This window comes from Mercenaria mercenaria, chromosome 15, assembly GCF_021730395.1.
Source record: "Mercenaria mercenaria strain notata chromosome 15, MADL_Memer_1, whole genome shotgun sequence".
Lineage (NCBI taxonomy): Eukaryota > Metazoa > Mollusca > Bivalvia > Venerida > Veneridae > Mercenaria > Mercenaria mercenaria.
In genome coordinates, this window is record NC_069375.1 from 41,744,078 (window position 1) to 41,759,837 (window position 15,760).

At 33.5% G+C, this 15,760-nt stretch overlaps 1 long non-coding RNA gene across 1 annotated transcript; it reads left to right on the top strand.

Moving 5' to 3' along the window:
• Nucleotides 1–562: 562 nt before the first annotated feature.
• On the top strand, nt 563–5,786 carry LOC128549047 (uncharacterized). Its single transcript, XR_008367446.1, has 2 exons — nt 563–1,231; nt 2,473–5,786. It is a non-coding gene; the product is annotated as an uncharacterized LOC128549047 (long non-coding RNA).
• The last annotated feature ends 9,974 nt before the right edge of the window (nt 5,787–15,760 follow it).

The following is a 15,760-nucleotide window of genomic DNA, read 5'->3' on the forward strand; positions in this document are numbered from 1 at the left end:
AAATACCCAACCATAATATTGATTTACATAGTGTCTATGATACAATCTAAATTCACGTTTTGAGTCTTTATATTTAACAAAAAACTCAGTCTTTGGTTCTCTAGGTCGACCTTGATCACACCACTGTTTCCGCAACTCTGACATAGCGCTATGAAGCTGAGATAAATGTGTATTCCAATAAGGCTTTAAGTAACTCTTATACAACAATTTTGGAAAACATATTTCGCCATACCGTACAATATATTTGACTATCACCTTATATAAAATGTCAATATCATGTTTTTGAAGATCTTTGATATTATATGCATTCAAGTCTTTTGTCATATTTAACATATTCTGAATTTTTAATATATGTTCAGCATTAACCTTCCTCCAGTTTATTTTCACATTTTCGTTGGAAATACTTTTCCCATGATTACAACAGTTATTCAAATGATATGGTACTCTAATACTACAAAACACAGGTCGATGTCTCGAAACATTTAAGGTAGTTCGATACATTTTGTGCGCATGCGCGAATGCTCTCGGTTTACGTAAAGTCGAAAAATTTAAGTTTGTTGATTTTTACTTATTTTCTGCTTGCCTTCCAAGAGAATCTTCAATAATCGGCATCTTAATGGAAAAGGTAGAAGGAAACTATTCGTTGAGGCTTTAAATCTAAGTTCATCGCGGGATTTTTAACGACATTCACCGGTTTCGTAAAGCGGTCGTTTGTTTTGGCGCAATGCGGAAGTGTCGTCTTGATGCAGTTTTTTGGCTAAAAAGTTGACGAATCTTCGTCTCACTACGTCTGTCATTTGTTTTACGTTTGCCATCAGTTTTATGTAGTAACTGTTAGCTGTCGAGAGTACCGGAACAGACTGTGAAGTATTACTATAGATCTAAATATGGTTCGTAAAAAATGACACTTTGTCTGGCATTCGGAATTCCTACACTAGCGATCCATGAGGACTTTATCCAGTTTCCAGAATGGCAGGAAGGAAGGACTTATTGAATTGGACCACTTGTCAAGGCAGCTTACAAAAGTCAGAAATTTAAAAGCAGCCACTCGGCGACAGTAAGCTTGTCTACATTTTCCATAAGATTTCCAAAATAAATACTGGGAAAAAAAACATGGAAATACATACGACATCAACACAAAATAGCACAGCACCAGAATGAATGCGGAAGTTGTCACGAGTGGTGTGGCATTGTTCCTGTTCATTTATGGTTTACAGATTCCAAAAGTCTGGTGAGTCATGTAAAATATATTGTATTGTCATTTGATTGTAGATCATACTGTACTGTAATTGTTTATTAATTATTTTAGTTCATTCTAAAGCCCTCAGCAGACGGTAGGTTTTTGTTGTACAACACCAATAAAATTTAAGATGTACAGCCAAATGTTATCGTGTGTTCGATGCTATTCCTTGATTTCGTAAATCTTTCTTGACCTACAGATTAGGACATGTTCTATTTTGTAAGATTTGAGCCGCGTCATGAGAAAACCAACATATTGCCTTTCCGACCAGCATCAGCACAGTCTTGTCCATGCTGTTCGCTATGAAATGGTTTCTCTAATTGCAATAGACTTTGAAAGCAAACATCATTGATCCATGCTGGTCGCAAAGTCACTATGTGAAAAGTTAAATGATTGAGCCGTGTCATGAGAAAACCAACATATTGCCTTTCCGACTAGCATCTGCGCAGTCTTGTCCATGCTGTTCGCTAACGGTTTCTCTAATTGCAATAGACTTTGAAAGCAAACATCATTGATCCTGATCAGACTGCGTGGATGCACAGGCTGGTCTTGATCCATGCTGGTCGCAAAGTCACTGTGTGAAAAGTTAAATGATTTGAGCCGCGTAATGAGAAAACCAACATATTGCCTTTCCGACCAGCATCTGCGCAGTCTTGTCCATGCTGTTCGCTATGAAACGGTTTCTCTAATTGCAATAGACTTTGAAAGCAAACATCATTGATGCTGATCAGACTGCGTGGATGCACAGGCTGGTCTTGATCCATGCTGGTCGCAAAGCCACTATGTTGGTTTTCTTATGGCGTGTCTCATTTGTGTCATGCATTTATAACCACATTCATGGGATATTATTTTTTATTAAGAATGGTTACATTCTTTTCAGTACCTAATGCACTATGTTTACTAGGTAAAGCTCTGTTATTTAAATGGGAGTGGAATACTGTCTAAATGTGAAAGATGTACAATTTTAAAATTGTACATCTTTGAGATAATTAGTGTTGTACAACTAGAACTTAACGTCTGTTGAGGCCTTAAGGTTCTTTTATCTTTTCTGGAGTAATGGACCATTGTGCTTAAATATGTTTTATCATGATGATTTATGAATGAATTAATAAAGACCTAGTATACATAATTTTAAAATATTTAATTATAAGTAATCAAGTTAGTATTCTGTAACAATGCGAATTGTATTGATTGTCAATTTTCAGAACCAGATAAGTTATGTCTATTTTCAGAACCAGATATGAGTAGAGTACAGTTTGAGAAATGTCTTGGTAGAACAGATTCTAAGGAAATAATAAAGAGCAGAACAGACCACATTTCTCCTTCTTATAACTGGTAAGGTTCCAAGTAAGGGCGAGTACAATAATGCAGCCCCAGTGAGAGTTCGTGATGAGGTGTCAACTGTAAATGTGTGGTCGTTAAATGATGTGCAGTCAGATTGACAAGTATTTGAAGTAACATTAAATTATAAATTATTAGTTCTGAGAGAAAATTTTGCTGAGCTTTGTGCAGGATACTCACTAATTTTATATTATAAGTACAATGTCAGATGTACTCAAGACTTCACACATATGTTGATGTTTATACATATGTGGTGATTAATTTGTCAAGTGAATGAATTTTATGAATAATGTTACTTAGTGGGTGACAGAACAGAAGTACAAAGTCAGTTACAAAGGTCGACAACAGTGAGTTTAGGATACAGAAAAAATCCGGTGATTCTGACGAAACAACATACATAGAAAGATTATACTAGTAAAATGAAAACTTTTAGTGTATGGAAAAGTTTGGAAACAGGTTTATCATTGACAGAAGAGACAGTATTTACAGACTGGTCTACACTTATTTTGATTTGACTTTTACACGGTGATTCCTCCAGTAAACAGCTAGTGATCTGAGAGAATTGTGTTCATTATATCATACAGGTTTAGAGTGGATGTAAAATTAATGTGTATTTAAATCAATCAAAATTTTTCAAAATTGGATGTTGAACTTTACAACTGTTTAGTATTTCAGTAATCAGTTAGGATTTTTGAGTGATTTCAATAAAGTACAAATGAAAAAAAAAAGAATCACTATCAGCCAAGATGATGTGCTATTGTAAAAGATAGAAAGAAAATTCACAAGTCACATTAACTTGGTAAAAGGGATTTTAACAGAATTAAACTATAATTGGTGAAGGATTCTGCATGTTGTATCAAATAGCTATAATGTATTTTATAGTTCTTTGGATGTATCTTCTATCTATCTCTTTTCAAACTAAATTTTATCTTTTAAATCTATTGAAATCTATTGAAATTGCCATCAAAATAAAAATTTATTTTAAAAACAATATATTTAACAATTAAAAGGTATATTCAACAAGCCAGTACTTTGTTACTAATCTTAGTCAGTGGAATTTATTTTTAGACTTGTCCTATTTTTTTATTCAGTTTCTGGATCCCCATTTATTAGTTACATTACACATTTTGGGATTCCAGCAATTTTCCACATCCTCATTACAAGGTAGTATTGATTTTTCATTGGTCCAGTGGTTAACTAATTTTAGCATAAAGTAAAACTGTTCTATTAATAGATTTTCAGAAAATCTGTTTGAGTATTTATACCCAGTATACAAATTCATGTACTTTTATTTGATTTGAACATTACTGTTTAATATTATCCTGAACAAATTACAAGTTTTCTTTGCTTTATATTAGAGAATTTTGGTAAATTTCATTGATGAAAGGTCCAAGGTACTTTTCTCAAATAGTCAATTAATAGAAATTTTCAAATATAATATCTTGTGCAGTGAATTAAAAAGAAATTTATTTATTTCAGTACTAGTCAGTTCTGAACTTGAAAGATACTTTGATAGGTTTTTGGTCTACTACACACTATATATTTCTATGGCCTGATTAGAAGTAGCTTGTTGGTTTAATTCAGTAACTTATTACAGGAAGAATTATTTAAGGTAGCTCAACACAACTTCTGGACATTAAGGTGATTTATTATCATATATGATATAAGATAATTTTCATTGAGAGTCCTACATACCAGAACATTTTTGAGTGACAATTAGAAATATTTTAGATTACTTGGGGTGGTTCACTACCTGTTAGAAATATTTAAGGTGGTTAACCATCTGTTAGAAAATGATAATACGGTACAGTACTGGGACTTGTTTTTGTAGGCAATTATCACAACATGAAATTTTATAGGTGCTGAATTGAAGGTATTGTCATGGTGTTTATAACTCCCCCGCCACAAGTGGTGGGGGTTATAGGAATGGTCTCTGTCCATCCTTCCCTACTTCCGTCCTTCCATCTTCCGTAACATTTTGTGTCCATTCTGTATCTCCTAAACCCCTTGAACATGTTGAAGGATTTTCATGAAACTTGGTTCAAATGATCACCTCATCAAGACAATGTGCAGAACCCATGAGTCAGCCATGTCGGTTCAAAGTCAAGGTCACAACTCAAAGCCTTCAATTTTGTGTCTGCTCTGTATCTCCTAAACTCCTTCAAGTGTGCTGTTAACAGACATTTTTTGTGATATATCAGGAGCACATAATTCCGGACAAGCTGGTCTGATCATACCCAAAATCGAGTTATTCCAAGAGCCTGTGCTCGTATACATTGCCATTAAATCTGATCAAAATTGTTATGAAAATGTTCAAACTAGAGCGTTAAAATTGTCAAATATTGCAACTTTTTATATAACAGGGACAGATAACTCTGGACTTGCTAGTCTGAAAATGCCTGAAATCTAGGTCTTGCAAGATCCTCTGGCCGTACTAATTGTCTATTTTAGACAATTTTCTAAGTTTATTAGAGATTTCTTTAAATAAAAATAATACAGTTGTAAAAAATGGGTAAATATTGCTATTTTTTATTATATCAGGGGCACATTACTCTTGATATACTGGTCGATCATCCCCATAATGCAACACATTCCAGATTATGTAGCCATGAATATTGTTTTTTTACTTTGGTGAAGATTGTTATAGTAATATTCATGCTGGAGTGTTAACAATGCTATATAATTCATACTTAACTTTAAAAAAGTGGGTGGGGTAATATTACATCTGTTTTTTTTTATGATGAAATGTCGATGTAAATGGTTTGGAACTATTTTGTTATTTAAAATTATGTTTTGCACACATGTTCATATTGTTTAGGCGTTTTTTTTTCATGAAAATATTTGTTGTTACAGCTTATTTGCCAGCAGACCCCAATATTCTAAAATTTTGGTACTTTTATGATAAAATACAGAATATCTCTCTTATATGATCGGTGACCCCCATTTTTTTTACCCTTATTTTGAAGCAATTTTGAGACACAATGTATACAAAAAGTATTTCAAAAATCTTAATTGTAGAAATAATGTTATGCTATCTTTAGACTGATACAAGTACTGGTCCCATTGGAAAAAAGTGGGTGGGGTAATTATATTGCCTTGTGAAAATGAGTAACAGTATTATGTGAAAATCATTAAAATTTCATACTGACTTCATAGCATATTCAAACTGAATTGTTAGAAATACAATTATTTTACAACTGATAAAGATAGTTTGTGTTTTGAAATGTACCCCCAATTTTTCCAGGTTTTTCAAATTTCACTTTTGTCTTGACAGTGTGTGTAGAAAATGGCCGATATAATGAAAAGGAGTTCGGTGACCTACCGTTTTTTTGCTTTCATATGAAATAGATACTAAAGATCTTCAAACATGCAAAGTATGAAAAAATTCTTAATTGTAGAACAAATTGGCCTGAAACGTATCCAACATCCTTAAGCAGTTGTCATCTAGTATCTCACTATGACCTAAACAATAATATAATTCTTGTGGCACACAGATGAAGTCTATTAAACTTTCATGACAATTGTCATACGAAATAAATGTTGATTTTAAACCACAACAACTTTCTAAAGTGTTCACAGGCAATAAATAACTGTTTTTTATAAAACGAGAAAATAATTGCCCTCGGCCCCCTAAGCCATCGCTAGCTGTAATCTGTGCATTGAAATCACCCATGAAGTATGTATACACTGCATGCGAATACATATTATTATACAGTTTGTCAATATATGTATTATATTTATCTATTGCATGAGTTTTACAAGGTAAACATACTTGGAAAAAGAATACATATTGTTTGGGTGCAACTTGTAATTGTATGCCTACAATACGATCGTCGTCAACCGATAATGGAGTGACAAAGCGATCAATGTTCTTGTTCCATAAAAATGCATAAAAATGTCCCTACTTTTCTTCTACTTGGGAAATTTAAATCTGAGTCAGATACAGCATGAAACATTTAAGCACTACACATGGAATCAAGAAAGTACAGGTTATGGTTAAACAGCCAATGCTCGGATATTCCACATATGTCTATATTATATTTAATCAATGTGTCACAAAGATAAGAGGCACTGGACATGGTGCCTGTAGCGTTCCATGTTAATATATTAACGTTTCTGTATCTACACGCCATTGTCTAATCTACATCAACTTCAAGGCCATCAAATCTATTCATTAACTTGATGTACCCACCACTGTTTATACCACTATGTTGATTTTTTCGTCCTTGATCATGACCCCATTTATTATCTACCTGTTGTCTGCTACTACCACGAGCACCACGTGACTTCCATGGTTTTCACGTGACACCTTTTGGCCAAGATACCTTGTGCTGAAGAAAATGAGTATTCCTATTGTCTTCCACATTTAACCGTATTAAAATACCGCCAACAGAACGTCTCAGATTAAAAATACGCACCATAGTCACATTCAGTCCCCGCCTTGATACATATGAAGATAGGCCCGATTCAGTCATAGTGTTCTTAAACCCTCCAATGAAAAATCTCCTAGATTTTTTCTTTACATGTACGGCAAAGTCGTCATCATCAATAACGATAGGCTCAGAATCGCTATTGTATTGTCTGTCTGTGATTCTTACGGGTATCCCATTTACCCGCGATAGATCGGGAGTACCTATATCCGATATAATGTCAGAAAAGGTTACATTATGTTTAACCTTTTTATTCCAACTATAGTGATCACTGTTTGACTTAAATGCACTTTTAGCTGGAAGCGTTGACTGTGCATATATTTGTGTTTATCAGCTTCAGCTGAATTGTCTGCTTGATTAACCCCGGTCGTATGATAGTCTGTATTCGGTCCCATGGTATCAATATCGGACTCGATTATCAATGAACCAGACAAATGAGTTTCGCACCCTGTCTCAATCAACTTTTTCGCATTCATCGGTTCCGGTATACCAAGAAACAGCTATGCAAAAAGGAAACAACTTTCCATAGAAAGAATGTCTTTGGGTTTAAATATGGTTCTCAGCTTAATAATGCAATTGCAGTTTCTCTCAAAGTAAGCTAGGTAAATATCATGCTCTTTTTCATTGTTTTTAAACAAAAAATCCTATCGGGAGGGCCGTAATAACTAGACCGAACGAACAGAACATTTTAGGACTAATTTAGATGCTCTTAAGTATATAAGTTATCACTTGGTATATGGACGAAGATAATCCGTTTTCGGTTTTATATAGTTTCAGAAACTGTTTATAACAATAATGATTTACATTTGTTTATTGCCTAGCAAACATGATTTCGAAAACGTATGACGAACATATATATCTGCAATAGGCGGACAACAAACTAGAACTCGCCCAGTGGGATTAATTATCTGTCTGGCAAAATGATAAATAATTTGCCAAATTTTCAGAAAATAACTTCCTAGTCAGTGCACGTTCGTACATACGTAACATGATTGAAGAGATTATTAATTAAGATTTATGAACAGAAAATGTTTTGCAATTTCAAATTTAAGACAATTCTTAACTTTCTCATGACATCAAGAGTTCAATCAGAGAGCTGCATTTTCAAGTACCTGCCAATAGATGATGCTTCAAACTAAAAAAGTTTCGTTGACAAATTTTATGGATTAAATACTTTCATTTTAGTTTAAAGTTTGAGATTTTACACAAGGAGTCTTTGATGAAGTCCGAGTAAGATGTAATCATTACCCAAGTGAAATTAGTATCATCCCGCAATGTTTCGGACATATTAAAATTATGAATAGGGGTTATCGACCTCTAACATGCAATACATGCCGGGTCTTACATCCGTAGATTCAACGGAACTTTATTAAATAGGATTCGTCCTTAAATGCACGCAAATAGCCTATGTATCCTTGCTCTTGAACAAATAAAGTAGAGATGATCAAGGAACACTGGCATTGTTAACTGTCTGTCATTAGTTGCTGAAATACTGTTGAAAACCGGTATCAATTCCAACAGTTCCGACAGAACAAACAAATATCCTATTTTGCCGAACACGTTTCCGTTTGTTATTAGAATAGCTAAATGCATACGGGCAGATGTAATGAAACGCAAAAACGTGACCGGCTTTGCTTTAAGAACACATGTGACAGCATTCCAAGACCATTTGACAGCTATCATGCTCCTGACTTGAAATTCTGACTGGTGCATCAGAATCAAACTAATCTTTGTCATTTTATTCTCTCGCAATAAGACGATGTGCATCTCCAGAGTGTGACGGTTTAAATTATCACTAAGCATTTTCGTATATTTCATCATACTAGACCGCTGTCATGGAACGTTTGCTTATGATATTAAGCAAGCTTTATTAGAGACCAAAGCATGCAAGTTGGGGCATGAACTATATTCATCATTTTTGGATCCCTCAAACATGTCCTATATACAAAACACAATGACAAAGATCCAGTCCGCAACTATCCAAAACAAAACCCGACAAAATCGACTATGTATGTTTGTATGTACATATATGCATGTATGTGTAAACAGGGGTCCTCCATAGCCGAGTGTTTAAGGTCGCTGACTTCAAATCACTTGCCCCTCACCGATGCAGGTTCGAGTCTCACTCGGGGCGTTGAATTCTTCATGTGAGGAAGCCATCCAGCTTAAAAATATAGGTCACGAGCTAAGTGTTGCGGGGTACGTTCCCATCCAGATGAGGGAAATTAACATTATGATGAAAATAAAATCATCTCCTTTATAAACAATTTCAGTATGTATATTATTAGAATTAGAATAAAATGGATGCAAATCAAAACAGAAGCAAACATGTTGGTTTTATTTAACTGAAGCTCTCAGTGATAAAAAGTATCAATCATTAAATAGAAAAAAATACCATAAAAAGAGCATCATCCAGACAGCGTGATGCAGTGATTGCGTCTGCTTGCTTATCTGGATAAAGGTGCAACATAAATTATCTTTCATAACAATACGAAAATAGTTCGGCGACAAGTAGCTCATAATTGGTCCTAATGGAAAAACAAGTTCCCATGGGCAAAGCTACATTCCCGAACCGGACATAAATGTTGTACAAAATGGGGACGGCATTCAGGAACACAAAACTTCATAAATGGGGAAACCTTTTATGATGAAGAATGTCTAACTGCTGGTCAGGATTCAGGGAGTTTCCTGAAAATAACAGACGGACTTAGCGTTGTTTGATTAGGTTCGGACTATGAATGAAAGCTATCAAAGTCAGACGGAGAAATGGTCAAAAGTATACCCGTTGAGACGAAGCGGTTTATACACCGACTACAGAAGTCTATTTTTATATGTTTCCTAAGCAATTTGCACACGGATAGGACATTTATACAATGTTTTCATTCTTATTGTAGCAATTGTAATAACGATATTCTTTACGCCACCCATGATTGATATCACAGCCATTTTAAATGCTATGGTTTTACGCTGGTGCGTGAATTTGGTGATTTCAACAAACAAGACATTGGTTGATCGATGAATTTCCTTTTTGTTTCACATATAATTTGATTTGTGTCATAGCCATGTATGTGTTCGCTGAAGTTTGTACTGCTATATAATTATGCAATATATTTAAATTTTTTGAAAAGGCGGAGCTTAAATATCAAAGCAAAGTTGTGCTATAACTGAACTCTGCAGTGTTTCTGAAATACACTTCATACTGAAGTGCAAATAAACTGACATGACAAATCAACATTTCAATTAGTTGTTCTCTGCTATATAGATGCTTATTAAAAAATGGAAGTAGCACAAAATGACAACATTCATGTGATGTATTTGTAAAAAATAAAAATAGATATCTACATGTAGGTTATCATAATATTTTATTATTTTTCAATAATTCTACAATATTTAAACTAGATCTGCCGCTAAATGCTTGATCAGGAAAATAAACATAAACATTTTGTCATTATGATAATGAATTGCACTTTTGTTCGTTTGGTTTTGGTATTTTGTAGACATGCATGGCATGTTATCAAGTGTATAGATTGGAAATAAAAACAGAGATGTATGAAAATTAAAAGCAAAGTAAAATTCTCTATAGCTATGCCACAAATAATATACAGCAAATGTTGTCAGTCATATTTAAAGTACACTAGTCTTGAGGATCGTAGCGTTTTTTCAAATATTTCGTGGTAACAATGCTGTATATACTCTAGTGTATATTACATATTACTAAGCATTTTATTATAATAATTGTATGACAGCCAAAAGCTTAGTTTTCGAATTTTTACATCCAGCAAAGGGGGTTAGCCATGATTATTGCCAAGTCAGGAAATCAATTTCGGACATTCTCTCTCAATTTCATAGAAATAACCGTACTAATGATAAATGGAATATGCCCTTTTAAAATTTATGATGTTTAGCGATTTTTTGTTGACATTTTGTATTTCACAGCTGAAGTAACTTTTAAAAATAGTGAGCCGAAATCAGAATGTAAACAATACAAATAAAGATCAAACTGCAATTAAAGCTGAGGATATTCATATTTTCCCGCCTAATGATTTTATTACATGTACAAAAAATAATATAGCTTTGCAAGACTATACGGATTCCGCAGGTTTTGTGATAAGATACTTATTTGGAAGTTTCAAACCTAATGAAAACAATTAAAAGAACCGATAGCATACTAATATATTGACAAGCAAACATGCCCGTAGTATATTCTTGAGAGTGTTTTAATTAATTGAAAAAGAAATTAAATCATTTACAATGCAAACACAATTTGCACTTCGAGAAATTGGTGTCTCGTCGGGCCATATGCACTGGGAATATTAAACAATTAAACAAACAGGTTACCATGGAAACCCGACATTGGTTAGGGAACGAATTTCCGGCAGCTTAAAGTGTCGAGGCATTCAGCTTGAAATTGACATGTCTAAGCAATTTTAAAATGTGAAATGCATTGAAATGCATTGAAGTGTCAGATATTTTAAAGACAGTTCATTTTCTATAATGAATAAAGATAGGCCATTTCCCTTCTCACGTGGCTTTTTAAGAAGTTAATTTGAAGTAACATTAAACTATTTGAATTATGTCAGACAGCTAGTTCTGGTATTATATTTTAAGTTAGAATGATACTTTTGCGAAAAGATTTTTAAACCGGAGAAACGCGTACACATTTTCTATTTTTACCACATACGGACGACGATTTGTTTTTGTCAGCTGAACCAGTCCGTATTAAAAAATATTATATAAAATTCACATATAAACTATCATATTATTTTCTTGTAATAATATAAATGAGTAACGACTTGTCCACGATATTTTGTAATAAACTATGACCGACAAAAGACAAAAATCACCTTCAGCACTGAAGTACTGTTGTCGCTCCCAAGCAGTGAGTAATTCGAAGGGGAAAAAAGACGGAGAAGAACTGTTTTTGTTCATATTTTGTTCTAAGACATGGCGACTTGTAGCCAACAAGAACATGCATCGGAACTAATATCTTTTTAGTTTGACTTGAAGGAGCTGACACAAACTTATGTTAAATAATTATAGACAGAAAAGAAATTTTCAGCTTTTATAATGGCAACTGTAAACCTAAAATATTACTTTGTCTAGGTGCTAGAATAACCCACTTATTTTTCTTTTGAATTTCGTTAAATCTGCACTGTATTCCTGTGTGAAAAAGTTCCACACTGCTGCATATAATTGCATAGAATCGGAAATTAGAAAGAGTTTTCCTGTGCGAGTTACAGTACTTTTATGTCAAAGTTTAACGGGAAGAAATTATAAATGCCATTAAATCAATTGATAGTTAATGTCCGATCAATTGATTAAAAGCGCTTCCCCAAATCGAAAACATTCATTTTTTGTCAATTTTCTTAAAAATAGGTATTAAACATCGTTGCAGAAGAATAGACAAATATTGCAATCTGTGGAAAACATGACATGTAACCTCACAGGCAAATAACCGGTTTGGCAAAATGGTAAATAATTTACGAAAAGTTCAGTGACTTACAAGGAATGTAAAATGTGCACATCTGGCAACACAAAAACACCGAAAACTTTTTTGTCCATCTCATTTGTTTAAACAATAAACTATAATAGCATTCCTAGTTGAAATACTGACTATTGTATCAGCTGAAATTAATTGAACATTTGTTACTGTTTATCGTCAAAAAGAGGACAATGCGTATCTCCAGTGTTTAGCGAATTCAAATCATCGTTTATTATTTTCGTATGACATATTTTCCATCGGACTGGACCAATTCTATGAATATTTTGCATACGGTACAGCTAATTTAGGATCACAATATGCGATATTTTTTGTCTTTAAGAAGCGATTGATTTGGACAATAAGTATATGTGTCAATACTCAGTGGTGATAGTCCGAGAGATTTATGATGGCAGACTGGCAGCTTATCAAATAATTACGACTGAAAAACATACATCTGAGCATTCATCTTTGTTATCCGAACCAGACATAATAAATAAAAAATAATTTAACGGTCGCAAAATGTCTGTCGCGAAGAATAGTTTAGCGTTTTACAATTGTCCACCTGCTTCTATTCAAACCAGACATAATGAATAAAAATAATGATGCAAAATGTCTGTCGCCGAGAAGAATAATAGCGTTTTACAACTGTCTATTTACTTCTATTTTGTCAATTTCATTTATGTGGCATTTGCATATGGACGGCTGGTTGGTACCATGTATCTGTATAATCGTAGGTTTCTACCTATTATTTACATCATCACTGCGTTATTACTGGTGTTGTATAACCAATGTTATATCGTTTCTTCCCTCAAGGTTGTCTGGAAGATCTGTTTCTCTGTGCAGTTAATACGATGCATTGAAGAGATAAGTAGATCTATACATTATAGATAACTGCATATGTAGGTATACTTTTTATATGATAAATACTAAAATAATACAATATACTGCAATCTGCATTTACGTAACAAAATGCACTGAACTCAAATGATTTTCCCGTGAAAACACATACATCTATCTTATTTTTATTCTGATCATAACATCAAAGACGGTTCATACACAGAAACACATTTCTATACAAATGATGACGTCATACATTGCATTTTACCGCATCAGAAACCTTAGTATACCAACAGCCGTCGTTATTTGACGAATTTGTTCGTTCATATATTTAAAACTTCACTCTGAGCGTATAAATACGGTAAAGCGGGTACAGAAATAAAAAGAAATGAATAGCGAGTTTAAGTTATTTTAATTCAACCATGAAAGTAGTTGCGTCAGATTGCAATTTATAATTTAGAGAATACATCTATTTACTTCAGTTCTTGAATGTTATTGAAAAGAATGTTTTTTATTTTTTTATTTTGTTACATTCCCTAAAATTTGCAACTTTCGTGAAGAAGAAATCGGCTAAACGTCCAACAGAAAATCCGGCCGTGTATATTTCGAAAAATAGAAACTGCAACAGTGTTGAATATAATCAAATTGCATGTTGCCAGTTCCTAAAAACCTACCGATTATCATAATGACAAAACCAGTCATTCCAACCGTGTTACTTAATGAAAATGTTCCGAAAAAATTAAATCGCAGTTAAAAAGAAAATCCTTTTAAAGTATTAAATCCAATCGAGAAAGGAATACAAAAACGGTTTGACTTAATAATATTATTAATCATTTTTTTATACTTTTATACTTGAACATATCAGGAATAAAATGCCCTTGGCGTATCAATGAATATTTATATCCAGATTTCTATCCCAAATTATAGCTCGACAGTAGGAAGATTAAAGTAAAAAGCAACTGAATTTGAATAGTTTCAAGGGCTAGCAGAATTAAATTAATATTAATTAATGTGATTTGTTTCCTTTTTCTTTAGTTCGTTGCTCTCTATCGTAAATTATTGCCAGCTCAAATGCCCGTTTATCATTTTTGCATTACACGTTTTCATCAGATACAGCCTCTGTCATGAATAATTTAGACGTGATACGATTTATTGAGGACCACAAAATTCAAATAATGAGGAAATACTACATTCATTAATTTCTGAACACCTCGTGTCACGATTGATTCTGCCTTTGCGAACAGAGTAGATCATGATCAGCCTGCACATCCGTGCGGTCTGGTCAAGATCTGCATTCTTTGTCATTCAGTCAGTATCATTTTGGTAAGCAATGGTACTGTCCAAATTGAAAGGTGGACAAGTTCATTATAGAGATTTAGCAGGGCAAGTGTTAATTTCTGAATCCCTCGTGTCACGTGCCTTGTTTCTATTCTACAAAATTGTATGCGTGGGGATAACATTTCTTGTTAAAATACATCTAAATTTAGCTGTTTTCTCACAATTGATACAGTTTTATTTATATTATCAATTTCAGCAATCCGAAGCGTAAAATCTGGCGGTATATACAATTGTTTTGCTCTAGAGTATTTAAGTACTTTACATGTCATATTACAATTAAGGTACTGATTCTATTGACAGATGCAAGTGTGACATTTCACGAATTATACCGTATGCCACCACAGTCATAAGTGACCACCGAGCTTACAATTAAGGTACTGATTCTATTGACAGATGTGTGTGACATTTCACGAATTATACCGTATGCCACCACAGTCATAAGTGACCACCGGGCTTACAGTTAAGGTTAAGATTCTATTAACAGCTGTAAGTGTGACTAATTATGCCCAATGCCACTATAGTCATTAGTGACAAAAGGGCAGATAATAAGAACATACCAGTACTGCAGTATATAATACAGTCATCATGTGCTGCTTAGTGACTACATTAACATTCTTATATTAATATACATTCGAATATTTTGCGAAATAATGTTATTGCATTCTGATTGGCTATAAAGATGTTGCGTATGCAAAATATATCATGCCGGAGTAATATTGTTCCAGGAAGCTGTCACATGAAACAGAAGATCAGTCTTTGACTTACCATCTTAATATCCGAAATCACAAAAAGTGTCTGAATGTATTTTCATCTACTCTTATTAATCGGTTTTTGCATTTATTGATATTTTTTATATTTGATACATAGCACATGTTGCAACTGCCAAAGCTAGTGGATTTAGGCACTTTATGTATCACTGTTATTTCATTTGAAGTGCTTATATCTCACTTGAATGTCACTAATTCTTTTTTCTCACTTAAAAAACCCTTTCGCATGACCATATATTTAAAAAAATAGTATTAATGAAACTCCACCTTAATATGAAATGGTACAATTCATTACGTTTATGAAACTCGACGACAGGGCTTTAGC